We start from the raw sequence: 10335 nt of genomic DNA, 5'->3' as shown, positions 1-10335 counted from the left end.
AAGCAAGTTGCAAGTGAAAATCTATGTCTCTGACTGAGTTTGCATTACTGCTTATTTTGACCTCTGCTGGCTCTGAAAAGCTCATTTTCAACGTCCAATACAGAATGTGATAAAACCAGATCCAGCCACTAAAATGCATAATTCTTTTTGTTTTAGATAACATTTCATGCACTGTTAAATATGTTAAAGCAAGTTGCAAGTGAAAATCTATGTCTATGACTGAGTTTGCATTAGTGCTTATTTTGACCTCTGCTGGCTCTGAAAAGCTCATTTTCAACGTTCAATTCAGAATGTGATAAAACCAGTTCCAGCCACTAAAAAGCATTATCTTTTTGTTTTAGACAACATTTCATGCACTGTTAAACATGTTAAAGCAAGTTGCAAGTGAAAATCTATGTCTCTGACTGAGTTTGCATTACTGCTTATTTTGACCTCTGCTGGCTCTGAAAAGCTCATTTTCAACGTTCAATTCAGAATGTGATAAAACCAGTTCCAGCTACTAAAAAGCATTTTCTTTTTGTTTTAGACAACATTTCATACACTGTTAAATATGTTTAAGAAAGTTGCAAGTGAAAATCTATGTCTATGACTGAGTTTGCATTACTGCTTATTTTGACCTCTGCTGGCTCTGAAAAGCTCATTTTCAACGTTCAATTCAGAATGTGATAAAACCAGTTCCAGCCACTAAAAAGCATTATCTTTTTGTTTTAGACAACATTTAATGCACTGTTAAACATGTTAAAGCAAGTTGCAAGTGAAAATCTATGTCTCTGACTGAGTTTGCATTACTGCTTATTTTGACCTCTGCTGGCTCTGAAAAGCTCATTTTCAACGTCCAATACAGAATGTGATAAAACCAGATCCAGCCACTAAAATGCATAATTCTTTTTGTTTTAGATAACATTTCATGCACTGTTAAATATGTTAAAGCAAGTTGCAAGTGAAAATCTATGTCTATGACTGAGTTTGCATTAGTGCTTATTTTGACCTCTGCTGGCTCTGAAAAGCTCATTTTCAACGTTCAATTCAGAATGTGATAAAACCAGTTCCAGCCACTAAAAAGCATTATCTTTTTGTTTTAGACAACATTTCATGCACTGTTAAACATGTTAAAGCAAGTTGCAAGTGAAAATCTATGTCTCTGACTGAGTTTGCATTACTGCTTATTTTGACCTCTGCTGGCTCTGAAAAGCTCATTTTCAACGTTCAATTCAGAATGTGATAAAACCAGTTCCAGCTACTAAAAAGCATTTTCTTTTTGTTTTAGACAACATTTCATACACTGTTAAATATGTTTAAGAAAGTTGCAAGTGAAAATCTATGTCTCTGACTGAGTTTGCATTACTGTGATTTGACCTCTCTGCTGGCTGAGATAAGCTCATTTTCAACGTCCAATTCAGAAAGTAATAAAAAAAGATCCAGCCATAAAATGCATCATTCTTTTTTGTTTTAGACAACATTTCATGCACTGTTAAACATGTTAAAGCAAGTTGCAAGTGAAAATCTATGTCTCTGACTGAGTTTGCATTACTGTGATTTGACCTCTCTGCTGGCTGAGATAAGCTCATTTTCAACGTCCAATTCAGAAAGTGATAAAACAGATCCAGCCATACAATGCATCATTCTTTTTTGTTTTAGACAACAATTTATGCACTGTTAAACATGTTAAAGCAAGTTGCAAGTGAAAATCTATGTCTATGACTGAGTTTGCATTACTGCTTATTTTGACCTCTGCTGGCTCTGAAAAGCTCATTTTCAACGTTCAATTCAGAATGTGATAAAACCAGATCCAGCCACTAAAAAGCATTTTCTTTTTGTTTTAAACAACATTTCATGCACTGTTAAACATGTTAAAGCAAGTTGCAAGTGAAAATCTATGTCTCTGACTGAGTTTGCATTACTGCTTATTTTGACCTCTGCTGGCTCTGAAAAGCTCATTTTCAACGTTCAATTCAGAATGTGATAAAACCAGTCCCAGCCACTAAAAAGCATTTTCTTTTTGTTTTAGACAACATTTCATGCACTGTGAAACATGTTAAAGCAAGTTGCAAGTGAAAATCTATGTCTATGACTGAGTTTGCATTACTGCTTATTTTGACCTCTGCTGGCTCTGAAAAGCTCATTTTCAACGTCCAATACAGAATGTGATAAAACCAGATCCAGCCACTAAAATGCATAATTCTTTTTGTTTTAGATAACATTTCATGCACTGTTAAACATGTTAAAGCAAGTTGCATGTTAAAATCTATGTCTATGACTGAGTTTGCATTACTGCTTATTTTGACCTCTGCTGGCTCTGAAAAGCTCATTTTCAACGTTCAATTCAGAATGTGATAAAACCAGTTCCAGCCACTAAAAAGCATTTTCTTTTTGTTTTAGACAACATTTCATGCACTGTTAAATATGTTTAAGAAAGTTGCAAGTGAAAATCTATGTCTATGACTGAGTTTGCATCACTGCTTATTTTGACCTCTGCTGGCTCTGAAAAGCTCATTTTCAACGTTCAATTCAGAATGTGATAAAACCATTTCCAGCCACTAAAAAGCATTTTCTTTTTGTTTTAGACAACAATTCATGCACTGTTAAACATGTTAAAGCAAGTTGCAAGTGAAAATCTATGTCTCTGACTGAGTTTGCATTACTGCTTATTTTGACCTCTGCTGGCTGAGAACAGCTCATTTTCAACGTTGAATTCATAAAGTGATAAAACCAGATCCAGCCACTAAAATGCATTATTCTTTTTGTTTTAGATAACATTTCATGCACTGTTAAACATGTTAAAGCAAGTTGCAAGTTAAAATCTATGTCTATGACTGAGTTTGCATTACTGCTTATTTTGACCTCTGCTGGCTCTGAAAAGCTCATTTTCAACGTTCAATTCAGAATGTGATAAAACCAGTTCCAGCCACTAAAAAGCATTATCTTTTTGTTTTAGACAACATTTCATGCACTGTTAAACATGTTAAAGCAAGTTGCAAGTGAAAATCTATGTCTCTGACTGAGTTTGCATTACTGTGATTTGACCTCTCTGCTGGCTGAGATAAGCTCATTTTCAACGTCCAATTCAGAAAGTAATAAAAAAAGATCCAACCATAAAATGCATCATTCTTTTTTGTTTTAGACAACATTTCATGCACTGTTAAACATGTTAAAGCAAGTTGCAAGTGAAAATCTATGTCTCTGACTGAGTTTGCATTACTGTGATTTGACCTCTCTGCTGGCTGAGATAAGCTCATTTTCAACGTCCAATTCAGAAAGTGATAAAACAGATCCAGCCATAAAATGCATCATTCTTTTTTGTTTTAGACAACAATTTATGCACTGTTAAACATGTTAAAGCAAGTTGCAAGTGAAAATCTATGTCTCTGACTGAGTTTGCATTACTGCTTATTTTGACCTCTGCTGGCTCTGAAAAACTCATTTTCAACGTCCAATACAGAATGTGATAAAACCAGATCCAGCCACTAAAATGCATTATTCTTTTTGTTTTAGATAACATTTCATGCACTGTTAAACATGTTAAAGCAAGTTGCAAGTGAAAATCTATGTCTATGACTGAGTTTGCATTACTGCTTATTTTGACCTCTGCTGGCTCTGAAAAGCTCATTTTCAACGTTCAATTCAGAATGTGATAAAACCAGTTCCAGCCACTAAAAAGCATTATCTTTTTGTTTTAGACAACATTTCATGCACTGTTAAACATGTTAAAGCAAGTTGCAAGTGAAAATCTATGTCTCTGACTGAGTTTGCATTACTGCTTATTTTGACCTCTGCTGGCTCTGAAAAGCTCATTTTCAACGTTCAATTCAGAATGTGATAAAACCAGTTCCAGCCACTAAAAAGCATTTTCTTTTTGTTTTAGACAACATTTCATACACTGTTAAATATGTTTAAGAAAGTTGCAAGTGAAAATCTATGTCTATGACTGAGTTTGCATCACTGCTTATTTTGACCTCTGCTGGCTCTGAAAAGCTCATTTTCAACGTTCAATTCAGAATGTGATAAAACCAGTTCCAGCCACTAAAAAGCATTTTCTTTTTGTTTTAGACAACATTTCATGCACTGTTAAATATGTTTAAGAAAGTTGCAAGTGAAAATCTATGTCTATGACTGAGTTTGCATCACTGCTTATTTTGACCTCTGCTGGCTCTGAAAAGCTCATTTTCAACGTTCAATTCAGAATGTGATAAAACCAGTTCCAGCCACTAAAAAGCATTTTCTTTTTGTTTTAGACAACATTTCATGCACTGTTAAATATGTTTAAGAAAGTTGCAAGTGAAAATCTATGTCTATGACTGAGTTTGCATCACTGCTTATTTTGACCTCTGCTGGCTCTGAAAAGCTCATTTTCAACGTTCAATTCAGAATGTGATAAAACCATTTCCAGCCACTAAAAAGCATTTTCTTTTTGTTTTAGACAACAATTCATGCACTGTTAAACATGTTAAAGCAAGTTGCAAGTGAAAATCTATGTCTCTGCCTGAGTTTGCATTACTGCTTATTTTGACCTCTGCTGGCTGAGAACAGCTCATTTTCAACGTTGAATTCAGAAAGTGATAAAACCAGATCCAGCCACTAAAATGCATTATTCTTTTTGTTTTAGATAACATTTCATGCACTGTTAAACATGTTAAAGCAAGTTGCAAGTTAAAATCTATGTCTATGACTGAGTTTGCATTACTGCTTATTTTGACCTCTGCTGGCTCTGAAAAGCTCATTTTCAACGTTTAATTCAGAATGTGATAAAACCAGTTCCAGCCACTAAAAAGCATTATCTTTTTGTTTTAGACAACATTTCATGCACTGTTAAACATGTTAAAGCAAGTTGCAAGTGAAAATCTATGTCTCTGACTGAGTTTGCATTACTGTGATTTGACCTCTCTGCTGGCTGAGATAAGCTCATTTTCAACGTCCAATTCAGAAAGTAATAAAAAAAGATCCAGCCATAAAATGCATCATTCTTTTTTGTTTTAGACAACATTTCATGCACTGTTAAACATGTTAAAGCAAGTTGCAAGTGAAAATCTATGTCTCTGACTGAGTTTGCATTACTGTGATTTGACCTCTCTGCTGGCTGAGATAAGCTCATTTTCAACGTCCAATTCAGAAAGTGATAAAACAGATCCAGCCATACAATGCATCATTCTTTTTTGTTTTAGACAACAATTTATGCACTGTTAAACATGTTAAAGCAAGTTGCAAGTGAAAATCTATGTCTATGACTGAGTTTGCATTACTGCTTATTTTGACCTCTGCTGGCTCTGAAAAGCTCATTTTCAACGTTCAATTCAGAATGTGATAAAACCAGATCCAGCCACTAAAAAGCATTTTCTTTTTGTTTTAAACAACATTTCATGCACTGTTAAACATGTTAAAGCAAGTTGCAAGTGAAAATCTATGTCTCTGACTGAGTTTGCATTACTGCTTATTTTGACCTCTGCTGGCTCTGAAAAGCTCATTTTCAACGTTCAATTCAGAATGTGATAAAACCAGTCCCAGCCACTAAAAAGCATTTTCTTTTTGTTTTAGACAACATTTCATGCACTGTGAAACATGTTAAAGCAAGTTGCAAGTGAAAATCTATGTCTTTGACTGAGTTTGCATTACTGCTTATTTTGACCTCTGCTGGCTGAGAACAGCTCATTTTCAACGTTGAATTCAGAAAGTGATAAAACCAGATCCAGCCACTAAAATGCATCATTCTTTTTGTTTTAGACAACATTTCATGCACTGTTAAACATGTTAAAGCAAGTTGCAAGTGAAAATCTATGTCTATGACTGAGTTTGCATTACTGCTTATTTTGACCTCTGCTGGCTCTGAAAAGCTCATTTTCAACGTCCAATACAGAATGTGATAAAACCAGATCCAGCCACTAAAATGCATTATTCTTTTTGTTTTAGATAACATTTCATGCACTGTTAAACATGTTAAAGCAAGTTGCAAGTTAAAATCTATGTCTATGACTGAGTTTGCATTACTGCTTATTTTGACCTCTGCTGGCTCTGAAAAGCTCATTTTCAACGTTCAATTCAGAATGTGATAAAACCAGTTCCAGCCACTAAAATGCATCATTCTTTTTGTTTTAGACAACATTTCATGCACTGTTAAACATGTTAAAGCAAGTTGCAAGTGAAAATCTATGTCTATGACTGAGTTTGCATTACTGCTTATTTTGACCTCTGCTGGCTCTGAAAAGCTCATTTTCAACGTTCAATTCAGAATGTGATAAAACCAGATCCAGCCACTAAAAAGCATTTTCTTTTTGTTTTAGACAACATTTCATGCACTGTTAAACATGTTAAAGCAAGTTGCAAGTTAAAATCTATGTCTATGACTGAGTTTGCATTACTGCTTATTTTGACCTCTGCTGGCTCTGAAAAGCTCATTTTCAACGTTGAATTCAGAATGTGATAAAACCAGTTCCAGCCACTAAAATGCATCATTCTTTTTGTTTTAGACAACATTTCATGCACTGTTAAACATGTTAAAGCAAGTTGCAAGTGAAAATCTATGTCTATGACTGAGTTTGCATTACTGCTTATTTTGACCTCTGCTGGCTCTGAAAAGCTCATTTTCAACGTTCAATTCAGAATGTGATAAAACCAGATCCAGCCACTAAAACGCATTTTCTTTTTGTTTTAGACAACATTTCATGCACTGTTAAACATGTTAAAGCAAGTTGCAAGTGAAAATCTATGTCTCTGACTAAGTTTGCATTACTGTTTATTTTGACCTCTGCTGGATCTGAAAAGCTCATTTTCAACGTCCAATACAGAATGTGATAAAACCAGATCCAGCCACTAAAATGCATTATTCTTTTTGTTTTAGATAACATTTCATGCACTGTTAAACATGTTAAAGCAAGTTGCAAGTTAAAATCTATGTCTATGACTGAGTTTGCATTACTGCTTATTTTGACCTCTGCTGGCTCTGAAAAGCTCATTTTCAACGTTCAATTCAGAATGTGATAAAACCAGTTCCAGCCACTAAAAAGCATTATCTTTTTGTTTTAGACAACATTTCATGCACTGTTAAACATGTTAAAGCAAGTTGCAAGTGAAAATCTATGTCTCTGACTGAGTTTGCATTACTGCTTATTTTGACCTCTGCTGGCTCTGAAAAGCTAATTTTCAACGTTCAATTCAGAATGTGATAAAACCAGTTCCAGCCACTAAAAAGCATTTTCTTTTTGTTTTAGACAACATTTCATGCACTGTTAAATATGTTTAAGAAAGTTGCAAGTGAAAATCTATGTCTATGACTGAGTTTGCATCACTGCTTATTTTGACCTCTGCTGGCTCTAAAAAGCTCATTTTCAACGTTCAATTCAGAATGTGATAAAACCAGTTCCAGCCACTAAAAAGCATTTTCTTTTTGTTTTAGACAACAATTCATGCACTGTTAAACATGTTAAAGCAATTTGCAAGTGAAAATCTATGTCTATGACTGAGTTTGCATTAGTGCTTATTTTGACCTCTGCTGGCTCTGAAAAGCTCATTTTCAACGTTCAATTCAGAATGTGATAAAACCAGATCCAGCCACTAAAAAGCATTTTCTTTTTGTTTTAGACAACATTTCATGCACTGTTAAACATGTTAAAGCAAGTTGCAAGTGAAAATCTATGTCTATGACTGAGTTTGCATTACTGCTTATTTTGACCTCTGCTGGCTCTGAAAAGCTCATTTTCAACGTTCAATTCAGAATGTGATAAAACCAGTTCCAGCCACTAAAAAGCATTATCTTTTTGTTTTAGACAACATTTCATGCACTGTTAAACATGTTAAAGCAAGTTGCAAGTGAAAATCTATGTCTCTGACTGAGTTTGCATTACTGCTTATTTTGACCTCTGCTGGCTCTGAAAAGCTCATTTTCAACGTTCAATTCAGAATGTGATAAAACCAGTTCCAGCCACTAAAAAGCATTTTCTTTTTGTTTTAGACAACATTTCATGCACTGTTAAATATGTTTAAGAAAGTTGCAAGTGAAAATCTATGTCTATGACTGAGTTTGCATCACTGCTTATTTTGACCTCTGCTGGCTCTGAAAAGCTCATTTTCAACGTTCAATTCAGAATGTGATAAAACCATTTCCAGCCACTAAAAAGCATTTTCTTTTTGTTTTAGACAACAATTCATGCACTGTTAAACATGTTAAAGCAAGTTGCAAGTGAAAATCTATGTCTCTGACTGAGTTTGCATTACTGCTTATTTTGACCTCTGCTGGCTGAGAACAGCTCATTTTCAACGTTGAATTCAGAAAGTGATAAAACCAGATCCAGCCACTAAAATGCATTATTCTTTTTGTTTTAGATAACATTTCATGCACTGTTAAACATGTTAAAGCAAGTTGCAAGTTAAAATCTATGTCTATGACTAAGTTTGCATTACTGCTTATTTTGACCTCTGCTGGCTCTGAAAAGCTCATTTTCAACGATCAATTCAGAATGGGATAAAACCAGTTCCAGCCACTAAAAAGCATTATCTTTTTGTTTTAGACAACATTTCATGCACTGTTAAACATGTTAAAGCAAGTTGCAAGTGAAAATCTATGTCTCTGACTGAGTTTGCATTACTGCTTATTTTGACCTCTGCTGGCTCTGAAAAGCTCATTTTCAACGTTCAATTCAGAATGTGATAAAACCAGTTCCAGCCACTAAAAAGCATTTTCTTTTTGTTTTAGACAACATTTCATGCACTGTTAAATATGTTTAAGAAAGTTGCAAGTGAAAATCTATGTCTATGACTGAGTTTGCATCACTGCTTATTTTGACCTCTGCTGGCTCTGAAAAGCTCATTTTCAACGTTCAATTCAGAATGTGATAAAACCATTTCCAGCCACTAAAAAGCATTTTCTTTTTGTTTTAGACAACATTTCATGCACTGTTAAACATGTTAAAGCAAGTTGCAAGTGAAAATCTTTGTCTCTGACTGAGTTTGCATTACTGCTTATTTTGACCTCTGCTGGCTCTGAAAAGCTCATTTTCAACGTTCAATTCAGAATGTGATAAAACCATTTCCAGCCACTAAAAAGCATTTTCTTTTTGTTTTAGACAACATTTCATGCACTGTTAAACATGTTAAAGCAAGTTGCAAGTGAAAATCTATGTCTACGACTGAGTTTGCATTACTGCTTATTTTGACCTCTGCTGGCTGTGAAAAGCTCATTTTCAACGTTGAATTCAGAAAGTGATAAAACCAGATCCAGCCACTAAAATGCATCATTCTTTTTGTTTTAGACAACATTTCATGCACTGTTAAACATGTTAAAGCAAGTTGCAAGTGAAAATCTATGTCTATGACTGAGTTTGCATTACTGCTTATTTTGACCTCTGCTGGCTCTGAAAAGCTCATTTTCAACGTTCAATTCAGAATGTGATAAAACCAGATCCAGCCACTAAAAAGCATTTTCTTTTTGTTTTAGACAACATTTCATGCACTGTTAAACATGTTAAAGCAAGTTGCAAGTGAAAATCTATGTCTATGACTGAGTTTGCATTACTGCTTATTTGGACCTCTGCTGGCTCTGAAAAGCTCATTTTCAACGTTCAATTCAGAATGTGATAAAACCAGTCCCAACCACTAAAAAGCATTTTCTTTTTGTTTTAGACAACATTTCATGCACTGTTAAACATGTTAAAGCAAGTTGCAAGTGAAAATCTATGTCTATGACTGAGTTTGCATCACTGCTTATTTTGACCTCTGCTGGCTCTGAAAAGCTCATTTTCAACGTCCAATACAGAATGTGATAAAACCAGATCCAGCCACTAAAATGCATTATTCTTTTTGTTTTAGATAACATTTCATGCACTGTTAAACATGATAAAGCAAGTTGCAAGTTAAAATCTATGTCTATGACTGAGTTTGCATTACTGCTTATTTTGACCTCTGCTGGCTCTGAAAAGCTCATTTTCAACGTTCAATTCAGAATGTGATAAAACCATTTCCAGCCACTAAAAAGCATTTTCTTTTTGTTTTAGACAACAATTCATGCACTGTTAAACATGTTAAAGCAAGTTGCAAGTTAAAATCTATGTCTATGACTGAGTTTGCATTACTGCTTATTTTGACCTCTGCTGGCTCTGAAAAGCTCATTTTCAACATTCAATTCAGAATGTGATAAAACCAGTTCCAGCCACTAAAAAGCATTATCTTTTTGTTTTAGACAACATTTCATGCACTGTTAAACATGTTAAAGCAAGTTGCAAGTGAAAATCTATGTCTCTGACTGAGTTTGCATTACTGCTTATTTTGACCTCTGCTGGCTCTGAAAAGCTCATTTTCAACGTTCAATTCAGAATGTGATAAAACCAGTTCCAGCCACTAAAAAGCATTTTC

Source organism: Danio rerio, chromosome 13 (genome assembly GCF_052040795.2).
Source record: "Danio rerio strain M-AB ecotype USA chromosome 13, GRCz13ab, whole genome shotgun sequence".
Lineage (NCBI taxonomy): Eukaryota > Metazoa > Chordata > Actinopteri > Cypriniformes > Danionidae > Danio > Danio rerio.
Note: the sequence above shows the minus strand (reverse complement) of the source record.